At 43.5% G+C, this 13,215-nt stretch overlaps 1 long non-coding RNA gene across 1 annotated transcript in view; it reads right to left on the bottom strand.

Annotated features, from left to right (window-relative positions):
* The window catches only part of LOC148053101 (uncharacterized), a 133,886-nt gene extending 121,659 nt beyond the window's left edge, over positions 1 to 12,227 (bottom strand). The window contains exon 1 of the long non-coding RNA XR_015708979.1: positions 12,167 to 12,227. This is a non-coding gene — a long non-coding RNA (uncharacterized LOC148053101). The remainder of the gene's footprint in view (positions 1 to 12,166) is intronic.
* Positions 12,228 to 13,215: the final 988 nt, after the last annotated feature.

Genomic DNA, 13,215 nt, shown 5'->3' on the forward strand with positions numbered 1-13,215 from the left:
TGAAACAAAACAAGCCTGTACCACCTAAGAGAGACAACATCTCTCTCCCTTTGCTCACTGATTAGTACTTTTTAGCTGCTTCTACTCCCCCTTAAAACTTACAATTCAAGAAGTGGAGAAAAATAACTCTTCTCATTAGCAATAACAGTCGTGAAAAAAAGCTTGTCTCCCTAATTACGGGCATTGTGTTCGCAGTCCATTTGCTCTTGATCACCACTTCTTTTCAGTTACTCCTTGTACTGCTGCTTCATCTTGCTCAGTGAGTAGGACAGCAGCACAAGGGGATCCAGTACCTCTTACTGCTCAGCTACTTCTTTTTTTTGCATAACCTTAGTGAGGTCTTTTCACCTCTCTCCCAGAGGATGACTAGGTATAGTGAGGGTTAATGCTAGAAGTCCAGTGATGGCAAGTCCTGTGTAATACTACTCTTTACAGACATAGCATATCCTAAAACAGGTGAGCCAGCAGTATTTTTCCGTGGAGCTTTCTCTGTCCCAAAGAAAAAAGAAAGAAACCAATAAGCTACATCTAGCAAGCCACTTAAACTGGTATTATTCCCCTGGTCATCCAAAGGAGTGAGTGAGGACAAGACACCTCTGTGCTTAAGAAATGAAGTTAGAATAAGAGATGAGCTCAGCATCCCAAACTGGAAAGAAAAAAAAAAAACAAAACTGCTTTCTGTTCATCTTATTTGCAACCAGACAAACCTCATTAGAGCTGAATTTCTGCAGAGCATCATAGTGCTGGACCACTTGCAAAGTATGCACTTCCTTCAAGTGTCCAGAACAAACTATCTGGACCTGGAGCTGGGGCCAGCTGTTTGTTAGAAAGCCAAGCTTCGGGCAAAACAACCGTCCAAGCTTCCACACTTGCTCCAATTTGCCAATTAAACATACAAAGCAAATAATGGGGAAGGGGAAGAAGGAGGGGGGGATCACAGTGTTGCTTTGCCAGAAAATGTCAAAATAAGCCAGAGATAGGAGCCAGTAGAGCTACTTACACCACATTATAGTATGCAGAACATTGCCTGCCTCCTAATACTGATAGTAATTTGTCATTATACTGAAGCCTCATTGCGTTTGTTTCCTTTAAGGGAGCCAGAAGTCTCATACGCCACCCCCAATCTTTGAGTAAATGTGGTCAGGCTGCCTATCAAGACATTTCAAGGGAATGCCAAGATCTGTGCCTTGGAAAGCCAACAGTTTCTCTGTGTGGAAACCTAATGGACACAACATAATGTGGAACAGTCTGTCCCAGCAAAGGGCTGAACTACAAATCTTCTCTGGTACTGGCTAAAAGAGGCAAATGCTGCTGCTTTGGAAGCACAGTGAGGTATAGAATCATAGAATCATAGAATCGCCAAGGTTGGAAAAGACCCTTAAGATCATCGAGTCCAACATTAACCTAGCACTGCCAAGTCCATCTATACCATGTCCTCAAGCGCCACATCTATCCGTTCTTTAAACACCTCCAGGGATGGAGACTCAACCACTTCCCTGGGCAGCCTGTTCCAATGCTTGACCACCCTTTCGGTGAAGAAGGACTTTCCTAATATCTAACCTAAACCTCCCCTGGCGCAGCTTGAGGCCGTTTCCTCTCGTCCTATCACTCGTTACTAGGGAGAAGAGACCAACCCCCACCTCACTACAACCTCCTTTCAGGTAGTTGTACAGAGCAATAAGGTCTCCCCTCAGCCTCCTCTTCTCCAGACTAAACAACCCCAAGCTCTCAGCCAAGTCATACAAGCAGTCAGCGCTGAAAAGGATGCCTTGGGATGCCTCTCCAAGTTTCAGTACCTGCCTTCTACCTGCACTCAGAGGCAGGCAGATACACACCAGGCAGATTAAAGACAGGCTTGTGTAAGACCTTCTATATCAGACTCATCTTGACCTCCAATTTTGTTTGTGCACGAGGAACACAGCAGCTGGACAACGCTTAAAAATGAACAACACTGAAATCCTCTCATTTTATCCATCTCTCTGGCACTCTGAGGGATGTTTCTGGCTGGGAACTGTGACTTAGGTTGGGTGTCAAAGCATACTTGCTTTGACATGATAGCTCAGGTCTCTGTGCAAGCTAATGCAACCTTAAGGAGAAGCTAGCTCAGTATCTTAGCCAGAGCTGGCCTGAAACAAGGTTGCCCTCCCAAACCCTCACTCCCCCCTCCCGCTTCTAAAACATAACTTACCTATCTCGAACCAAGACCCCAGCAATGTGTGGGTTGTCTCTCTACCCTATGACTTCAGTTCCCCATGCCTTTACATGCAGAGCTCAACTCCATTTGCAACCCTGTCCTGCCTTTTCTAAGTTGTCTCCCTTTTCAAGCATCCAAGCCTGAGGATAAGGTTCCACAATAGCTCAAGCTCAAGCCTGTTTTGATCCCATCTTCATCTCTGTAGCGCAAGTCACATATTCCAGCCTCCTTCCTTGCACTGTTATTGGTGGTCATACATGTGGACCAGCTTAAGGAGTCAGCACAGCTGAAAATAACCCACACCAAACAGAGAAAAAAGAAGTGATTAAGTTCCAGACAGATCAGTCTCCTGAACGGGTTCACTACACATGAATGGAAAAGGAGGGAACATCTTTCCATGGGAAAGATGTAACAAAGCGGTATGGACGTAGTACAGTAGAACTGTCCCCACAGGCAGTGGCCAGGTGAGAAGTGAACCTGATACTTGCTAAGCCCATGAAGTATGCCTGTGTCAGCTGATGGGTCGTAGCTTAACCAGATGGGGGCAGATGGATAGAAGGAAAGGAGGAGAGTCCTAGGGTGGCTCCAGCAAGCTGTGTGTACCTAAGGCCAGCTCTGAGCTCTGCAATACACTGTAGCTCTGCAGCACAGACATACATATTCATTGATCTCAGAGAGATGGCAAGCAAAAGCATCAGCAGTGACTCTGATTCATCTGTAATTTCCCTTTCTAGCTCCAAACGTGCCCTGTGAAACTGTTCAGGAGTCTGTCTTTGTATGAATTCGGAAATGCATATACTTTTCTTCATTCATATATTTCTTTAATTATCAGGTGCCCACCTTGTAGTTAGAAAGCTTCTGACTGCCCTTAAAATATAGTTCATATCCACCCTTTACTATAAGAAAAGCAGCAATCCTTACAAAAGACAGATTATTCCAACCCACCATCCTGTTTTAGACTATAGCAATGAAAAAATGTCATTGGTAATTTGGACTATTGTTGAATATGCCAATAGGTTTGTTTTGTACTCTAGAAGGGAAATCAGATAATTGCTTTGGCAAGACTGCACATTGCTTATTGTACATGGTTATTGCAAAACCTCCAGCAAAGATATATTTTTAAAAAAAAGTTTTCAGAGACTCTTGAGCCTATCCTCTTGCCCCCAGCACCCTCTTTTTTCCCACGCCAAAATCTCACAGCTTTACTTTATCCCTGACTGCAAAATCAGCATAAGAAGTGAAACCTGACAGGAACTGGGGGAGCAATTTTTAGGTAAAGGTGAAACAAATCTTACAAGGATTTTGGTCATTTTTAAATATTTAAAGACTGTAACCACAAAATCAAAGTTTTGTGTTTCGGATACTTTTATGTAGTGGTCTAACTGAAAACAGCTTGGTATAAAAATACAGTTTTGCAAGTCAGCCCACTTCCATAAAGAGAACTATCCCCTTAAGCTACTGCTAAAAGGTCATTTGGCCTGCGGGGACTTGCCCCCTTCTCTCGCACACTCCAGTTAGCAGAATGGGAATGACCCAGCATCCCATAAACCTCTAAGCCCTTGAAATACCAGAGGCACCCAAGTCAAAGAGTAAGAAAAGCCATTAATTTGGCGTTCATTTCCCTTTTTAGATGCTTGGTGTGAGCCGTTACTGGACCTGGATCCTGCAAAGGCTCCAACACAGGTTTAGCTTTACACACCGCATGGGGTTCCATTTACTTCAACAATTGCAAACACCGGGAGGCCCAGGGACTTACAGACAAACTGGAAATCAGGCTCCGCTATCTCTTTAAAGAGGATCCCATCTATCTGGAAAGCCCCTTTGCATCTGGGGGGGTTGGGGTTGTTAACCTATTACAGTTACATTATACCATGATTAGTCCAACTGAAAGAAAACAGCAGGAAGAAAAAAAAAATAGCTCCTACTTCCTCTCCACTCCCAAGTTAGTTTATTATGTGTATTTGATGGCCCTTCACGAAGAGGCAGTAAGACCCTGAACCTGCAATGACCCCTGTTTCCACACAGAACATATGGACTTTAGTGCAGGGGTTTGCCTGGACAGGGCTCGGTGTCAACTGAGACTCAAACATCCCTGAGCAAGCAGAAAAACAAAAACATATTTTAATATTCCCCTTAAAAAAAAAAAATAATAAGTCTAGCAGATTTTGAATATTCTGTTTCTATGAGACACTTCCTATCCTGTTGTTTTACAACTGGACGCACTCCTGTAGGTGCTGGATGCTCTGCGGGGTCTGCATTATTTACGTGTAAGGCACCATTCTGCAGCATCTTGAGCTGTGTTACTCAGCACCTTCAACTCTTTCTGAACCCTGCTAGAGTGGAGGGCACTCAGCCCCTCTCCGGATGGGACACAAAACTAGGTTACTTCGATCGTAAGTGCTGGAATTGTTTCTGATTAAATCTAATTTCATCAAATCCTCCAATTTACCCATTCCCCTAACATTTGCAACTTCACTGAAAACAATACATGTAGAAATCGCTAGCATCACACATCCTACTGAAGATGAAGTTAATTTACAGAATCTAGCCTTTAAAATACAAGGATTTCACAACAAATCTGTTGCTATAGCAACAGAGTAAGCTTACGTGAACTTCAGGCATTCATATTCATAGAAACTCCTGAAGCAAGACTGACTGTTGGCCATAACATCCCCACTCTTGCCAAGTTTCAAATAGCGCATGAATTATGCCAAAAATAAATGGGTGTGACTAATACAAGCACACAGAACACCGAGGGAAAAAGAAACACCCAAGCTTTTGCCTCTAAGGCAACATTTGTTGATAGAAAAGATGGGCATTTGGAGAGCATGCCTTTTCCTTCCCTCTATCTTTTTGCTTTACTTGCACTTCATAAAAGCCCCATGTGCACATTTGCCTCCCATAAATTGTACGACTGCTAGTAATCGCACATCTTTGCAGTCTATAGAACAAATCTTTTTTTAAAGACTTGCTCCCTTTGTACTCCCCTGGTATTTAAGGAGCACGTGTGTGCTGGAGGAGGAAAGTTTTAACTCATACCCTTCTCTCTCACGGAGCTGCAAGCAGTTCTGTTTGCAGCCTCTGAAAAAAGCACACCCAGCCCTAGCCCGTGACAAGCTCCGCGACATCAAATCCATCTCTCTCGCATCCTCTCCTGCCCATCTCATCTCTGCACCCCCGCCCAGCCTGCCCACTCTCATTTACCAAGGTCAGACTTTTCTAAGGGCCAGCCTGACTTAACGTGCTGTATCCAGATCCAGAAACTTCCTGCTAATTGCTGTGGTCACACTTCCTAATCCAACAAGCATCAAACTGCACAGTAGTCTCTCAAGTGGAATAGGTCACCTAGCTATCTGCTGCAGGTCATTCAGTTGGCAGATTTTTCTTGATGAAAGATAGTTCTGCAAGGTAGCTGTTCCAACATGAACAGCAATCTAGACTAATTACATGTGATACACCCACTCTGACTCACGAGATAGCACAGAAGGAAAGGGAGGGAGGAATGGGAAGAAGAGAAACAGGAAGAGTAAGCCTGGTAAGTCGTTAACTCATCTAAGGCACAGAGGAAAGTTTCACACTTTCTACTCTTCCCTATGGAATAGAAAGGTTCTGCAAATTTGGGGTTCTAATAATTTATTCACATCAAGATGTTACCCCTCTTTCTCCACCTGCCCCAGCTCCTCTTCCTAGGCTTTACAGCAGCTCCATTCCCATTACAATTCAACCAAAACCAACATTTCCTTCTCAGAACTCAGTTAACTGCTTTTGGCTCTGATGAACTCTATGAAGGCTGAACAACGCATTATTCAAAACAAACGTGAAGGCAGTGGAAGCATCTCTCTGGCTGTCATTTCACCCCATGTTCCCACAGATGATTTTATAGTCTTTCACTCTGCCCAAGTCCTGATTTTTGCTTAACGATGGAATTAGCCCAAACACACATTGAGAGAAGAATGTGAAGACATGGGAGCGCTCAGGAGACCAAGGTAGACCACCATGGAGCAGAAAGGAGGAAAAATATAAAGCAGGAAAACATAAGGCCCATAGGATTAACTTTACAACTGACTTTGAAATTCAGTGTGGGGATATGGAAGAAGGATTTCTTTGCATGCATTGCCTCAACATTCAGTCCACCTTCTCAGATCAAGTGTTAGGCCCTGAGCCCATGATCATTCACAGTGTGCTTTGGACAGAATGGTGGCCTCCAACATGCCTCCTGTCGGGCATTATGTCAACGTGCCTTCCCTCCTTTCAGGAGCGATGACATCCACAAAACTTCAGCTCAGCAACTAAATGTGGACAGAATTTTATCCATTTTATTTTTTTATTTATTTTATCAATTTTATCACCTCACATCCCCCATGGGTTTATTAGCATAGTTATTTTTCATTTATCTTGACAGTAAATTGATTTCAAGTGATTTGAATAGTGTTCATTCCAGAGTCTGAAGAGAAACTGTTTGATAAAAGTCAGCCAGGTCACCAACTGAGTGCAAGAACATGCCATCTCCTCAGAACAAAAGAGTTGGCCCAATGGGATAGATTAAGTAAGACACAACTTGTTGCAACGTGGTTGCTTCAGGAATGATGCCACTTGGCTGGGTTTCCTTGCCTATGTCCTGCTCTTGGTGGAGGTTGCACTGATCTAGACACTAGGTTGCATTTATTGTTTGCTGCTGCACCAAAAAAAAAGAAAGCCACCTATGTGTTGCTTGCTAATTACAATATCTTCTGTTGGGATGGCTACAAACGCTCAAGAATGAAAAGCTGTGAAATACAGTAGGTCCTTATGATTAAGGAGGATGAGAACACAACTTGCTGATCCATTTCGACAGTCCATTGACAAGTCCACTTGTGTATGATAGAGAAGGCTGTTTCCAGTTTCCAGGAGCTAGATCTGGAAACTGGGAGATCTTGTGTGAAGTATGAAAACAACAGAGAAAAAAGGGGGGAGGGGAAGAAGGTGAGAAATCACAAAAGCTACTCATGGTCCATGGATTATTTAAGAATACCTGTGTTACCGGAACACTTGACCCTTTTTTTCCCTGGATAATTCATAATGCTGGCATCAAGTCACCACTTGCCAGAAAAATCGTTTTGGGTTACTCACCATCACATGATATGGGCCTGCCTCCAAACAGTGCAGATTCAACCAATGCTGAAAATTGCACATATTCAAAAGCCTCTGCCAAATGACTGCCTATTTCCCAGCCATAAGGGTTTTGGTAGTTTGTTCTCCAGCCTTGCTGCTAACAGCCCTCAACTGAACATAACAACATCTCTTCTGAGCATGCTGGAGCACTAGCAGACACTGCAAAGCCAGGTATGCCCCTGAGGGCTTGCTCAGAGCTCTTAGAAAGGCTTGCCTTGGCTAACATAGGCCTTAGGTCAAACTCCACAACCTCGTATCAGGCTACAACAGCCAGCGCTGGAGCGAGGAACCAAGATGTGGACTCACCCACTAGATTTTACACCACCGATCACAGCTGGTTCACCCTTAATTTATGTTAGAGGTCACTCCAATCTAACTGAGCCCTGTCATCTCATTCTGAAATGTTGGCTATGGATTTTGTCTTCTTGTTTCACAATCACATTTTGGTCTCGATTAATGGGTTCTTGAACTCTCATGGAGCACTTTCACTTCCATCTGGTCACAGCATAGCACTGTACCAAATGAATACATTTTCCTCTCGGAGTTTTAGTAAAGGGCTTCTGCAGGATGCAAACCTGCACTCCCTCAGGCTTTAAACTATCCATTCTTTCAGCACTATAATGCAGCACCCTGGAGGCAATATGGACTGTCCCTGGAAAGGACTAGCAAGAGGATCTGGAACTTGCTTTCATTTCTACCTGTTACACATTTTTGGTGCCCTCTACCCTTTGGCAGAAATACTGAACTACTGGAAAGCAGAAGCAAATGCCTACAGCTTCATTCTAATAGCAGCCAAGGCTGTGTTGGCAGGCCAAGTAGTGCCCGTTGCCTTTAAATGGATTAATTCTGCTGTTCGGAGAAGCACACAAGTGAGTCTTGGCAGAACAGGAGCTAAGATTTCAGAGTTGTTGTCCTCTAATAGTAGTTTAGCTTAAAGAATTACAGGCGTTCCAGATGTGGGCCACCATGTTCAAACTGGTGTTCTTAAAACCAGTTCCCAGAACTGCTCAGGACTTGTAGCTCCACCTTTATTCAAGAGTTATGATTAGTTGACTTCACTGGAAACTTGAGCTTTTGTCCCAGTACAGCTCCCTTTTCCATTTCTTCCCTCTAGAACAGCTAAATTTGTTTCTACCTATTTTAACCTATCGTACTTTTTACTCTTTTCTCCCAGAAAAAACGTTGGCTGTTTCTAGCCTGCAGGGTTTTGGAGGAAAAGAAACATTACTTTCAGGCCAAAAAAAGCATGTAAGTCAGTTTGTAGCTGTTATAGCCAGGAAGCCATTGTTCTTCTGTGAACAATGAAAGGGCAGTCTGCGCAAAAGTGCAGGATGTTCTGGACACTGCCACCAAATTGCCCACCATCTACACAGCTGTGTCAGAGGCAGCCTATCTGAGCAAGCACTGTAGTCTTGGCTGGGTGCACTAGCAGGCCTAACAACCCCTAGAGGAGATAGGTTTGGTCTTGAGTGCCTCAAGGCTGCCCTTTGCTTCCAATACAGGCAATATCCAAAGCTCCTTTGATACTCTGCCTCCAGGTAAGTGTCCAAATACTTCTGGGAATTGAGGAGTCCTCTGCAAATTTACCGCGTCAGAAGTATGAGTGACAAAGGACATGCTGCTGGTCAGGGGTTCCCATTTTCTGGCGCACAGGTCTTTTAGTAGAGACCACGCTGACCTCACCATAATCTATTTGGGGCCAATGGAAAAGACTCCCACAAATATTCATGGATGTGAAACAGAGCCACTGATAAGTGTTTGTAGATGAGTCCTATTACTCACAGTAAGGGAGCTTAACTACTTCTAAAAGAGAGGAAAGAAACTACATTCCTAAGTATTATTTTAAATAAATCCAGTGCTTTAAATAAGTGCACTAAATATCTATTGAAGTGTCAGATTCAGAATGACTCTGCTCTTGGTAAATGAAGGCTTCAGTTTTCCTGGTAGCAAGATGGAGATCTGGTGCATAGAGATGAAAAACATTTCTCTCATTAATTTCAATGGGTTTGCCTGGAGACCCAAATCTTAAGCACATGCTTATGTACTTGATTGAACACAGAAAGGACTTAAGCACATGTTTAAGTGTTTTGATGAGTGTTGCCATATGAATTTCAACATGGATTTACAGATCTATGGGCTTGACTGACAGACTCAACCCTTTCAAACATGTATTATCTAATTAGTGCCTGAAGGGAAAGGCCTAGATATAGAACATTTGTCTTTTAGCACACAACTCACACAGCATTTCATGACGTCTTGACACTTATTAATTGCATTCAGTTTGAATATAAACACTGTAACATGATCCTTAATCAAGAATTGGCTGAAATACCATAAACAAAGGATTACAAGCAGTGAGCGGGGAGGATGTGTCTCAGGGGATGCCACGGGGAATTTTGGTTGTGTCCAGTCTTGTCCTCAAATGATAAGGAAAATAGAACTAAAAACAAGCCAGAGTTTGTAGATGGTAGAAAACAGACATGAGAGGAGCTAGGAAAACAGCTATGTTTGAAATGTTTGAAACTTGGTTTGAAACACGGTTTGAAACACAGAAACGTTTGAAACTTGGTGGACAGAAAGAAAGGAAGAGTTATAATGGAAAGGAAGAAAGAAATTTCTATCTTCTTCCTCTCAGCTGGAACAGAGACAATATTCTTAACACCTTCTGTCCAAAGAGTTAAAAAAAAATGGCAGATGATCTAAAATATGCACAGAGCAATAGTAGAGACAGCATCACAGTATCATACAGAGCAGTAAGAGTGTGATACTGTCTCCAAGAAGAAAGGCAGAAGTAGTTGGTTTCTGTAAAACTACCATGTCTTCTAAAAAAAACCTAGCAGCAGGAATGGCACCAGTATAAATCCCGTTCCCGCCTCCCCTCTGTCTGACAACCTTCTTCCCTGAAGCTGTTCCAGTTCTGCCACCTCCACGTCTACGGACTATGGACTTCAGTCATCCCAACTCCTGTTTCAGGCTGGGACTTGTGACAGAGGCAAGATAAACTACTTTTCCTAGCTTTGTCATGACATCTGGGCAATTCCTTCCTTGCTCAAGCAATCAGAGCCTGGGACCAGGATGTGACTGCCACCAACAGAGAGTGGAAGAAGTGGATGACACAGAAGCACTCCTGGGTTTTAGAGTCTCCTACAGGCATGTATGACTTTGCATGTGTTCACAAGAGCATGGAAGCTCCTATGAGATTGCAGGACAAGAGCCTAAACTTGCATTGGAAACTAAGAGAAGGACTGCAAACTCTGGTACCCTCTTTCTGGATGGAATACACCCTACCCTTCAGCTAAGAGGAAGCGAAATGGTGGAGCCTGCATTCTGTATTTGCAGAGCTGCAAGAAGTTAGCCTAAAGACATTTTTTCATATTAGTTTGGCATTTGCTAAAAGCCACTACAGTTGCATTTATAGCACATCATTTTTCAGATGACCAGAAGACTTATTTTCATCTGCCTGTCAATTAATTCATTTATCATTCAGACCTTTCCTTTAAGTAAAAGTGTTCTCTCATAACTTTCATACCATTGTAAATTTTTACCATGTGGGGGAACCAAGTAAAATTCATCAGAGCTTTCAATCAATGTGAGATATACATAGATAGAGAGAGAGATGAAGAAAGTGCAGCAACGGTATTAAATTTCAGAGCAAAATCATTTATTCTGCCTAACAATGAAGCTGCTATCTAGAAACAAGACTGATTATTCATAATACTACCCATTGCTATTACCAGAACTCTTTACAGCCCCCGATAAGCTTTTATCCAACACGTTTAACATGTCAAAGTCAATTTGCCTTTCCACATGTATATTTCATAAGGTTACTTAAGTATACAACCAGACACCCAAGTATTAAATAGAGTATACATTTGTTTGTATTTATTTAATATTGCCCTAGCTCTTGACAACTTTAAAAGAACGCACGTCTTAGAAATAACCGAGGTTTCTTTAGGAAAAGATCTGCCATGAAAAGTTATGTTTTTTCTAAGCAGCTTAATGGCAGAGGGTTACTATTTTAAAGTAGGAAGAAAGACTGTAGAATTATATATCTTCATAGTTACATATTGCAATATACACTATAATTTACATAGCTAGAGTAACAAAGGATGAGGATATCTCCCCTAACAAACACCCAGCAGTGGTGAACTCCAGATAACATGAGAAATAAGGGGTACACCAGGGAGCGCACAGCTGACAAACTGACTACACAGATTCAGCTCAGATCCATCAGGCCTCCTGACCCCTACGACGACACCGGTCCCAAGCCAGCTACTGGAATCATTGACAATTCACTGTACAGGTGGGGCTACAATAGCTCAAGTGATGTGACAGTACATAGACATAGATCAGGTCCAGTACAGTCAATGCGGAACCAGGCTTTTCAGCCCCATTGACACAGGGGCAGGCTGTCTCTGCCTGTGCTCCCACTTCTAGAGGCACTCAGATCTATCGGCTAACTGCTCAAGGGCTGCTTAACAGCAATGCCACCACTTCTGGTGTCAAGCTTCTCCTGACAGACATATAACTATTCTCACTTACTCCTGCATCTGAGCCAACACACTCTACGTCTCTGCATAGAGCAAGCTCAGGTCGCCCTACATCCATAGCCCAGATATAACCCACAACCCAGACAGCCACTCACAGAACCCTGACAACATCCTGCACAGAGCTTCATCTGCCCCAGGAGCACAACAGCTTCAGCTGGAGCACCTGAAGGGATAACGCCCACTGCTTCCTCCTCACGCCCCCCTGCCCACCACCAAGCCCATCCTCATCAGCTCCCAACACAGCCAGTGGGGTTAACAACAGATCACTCACCCTTCAGAGAACAGCTTCTGCTGCCCAGTAACCTCAGGATCCTGCTGCACCTCAAACACAGGGCCCCATCTCCAGAACCCTCCTTCCCACGAGGGCACAGCTCCTACTCAGCTTCAACCGAGTATCTTTTTATAGCCCAGCCTCCTCATGCTGCACAGGACTGCTAGGCTGACTGAGCGCCTTTTAATGCTCCTTTGCCTGGTGAGGGTGGGAATGTGCCTCCCCACACGGCTTTACAAATACTGAACAACTTCACATAGCCTCTGCAGGACAGAGAAATTGTTGTGTCCCCGATGGGGAAACTGAGGCAAGCAGCTTGAGCACCATCCCTGCTGACTGTCAGCACCAAACCTATGCCTTTCTGACATTAGCACAGTAGGTCAGGAGTAGCTGTGTAGGCCATAAGCAGATCAGCTCCTCACACACGAAAAGCCTGTCTGAAGTGCCCAGCACCGATGAGCTCTGAAGCTGATTTCCACACAGTACTAGCAGGGCTTCCTTTTGGATGAAGTACCTTCACAGCCAAAAATGAAAGCCTGAGGAAAGCTTATTATCCATGAAACGCAGACTTACCAAAAACATTCAAAACCCTCAGCATTTTGAATTTAGCTTACCTTGGAGCATCCCTGCTAGTTTAATGGAAAGACACATAAGCACGCAAACACTGAAGTACAGGTTAAGAACAGCTAGCTGAAACCTAGGGCCCAGTTTTCTTCCTGTTCACATTTCTGAAATAAACCCACATGGGGCCAGGATGTCCCTCTGCTTTCATATCACCAAAATCATGAGCAAAATCTAAACTATTCCCAGTAAAACACTTCTGGAACATTCAGCTTTAAAATAACATGTATTCCTCCTTCACACTGTCCACTGCATGTACCTGATGGCACAAGAGAATGACAAAATGCAATGTTTTGCTGTGTTCACTTGTGTTCTTCTGCATAAATACAGAAAATACTGAAGATTTTCCCTTAAGTTACTTTGGAGAAGCTCCTGCAGTCATTCTTGCAGTCTACTGAGCAATTCCTCTAATAAATGCAACACCCAGA

Source organism: Nipponia nippon, unplaced genomic scaffold, assembly GCF_047370975.1.
Source record: "Nipponia nippon isolate SJK-2023a ecotype South Korea unplaced genomic scaffold, ASM4737097v1 scaffold_4, whole genome shotgun sequence".
Taxonomy (NCBI): domain Eukaryota; kingdom Metazoa; phylum Chordata; class Aves; order Pelecaniformes; family Threskiornithidae; genus Nipponia; species Nipponia nippon.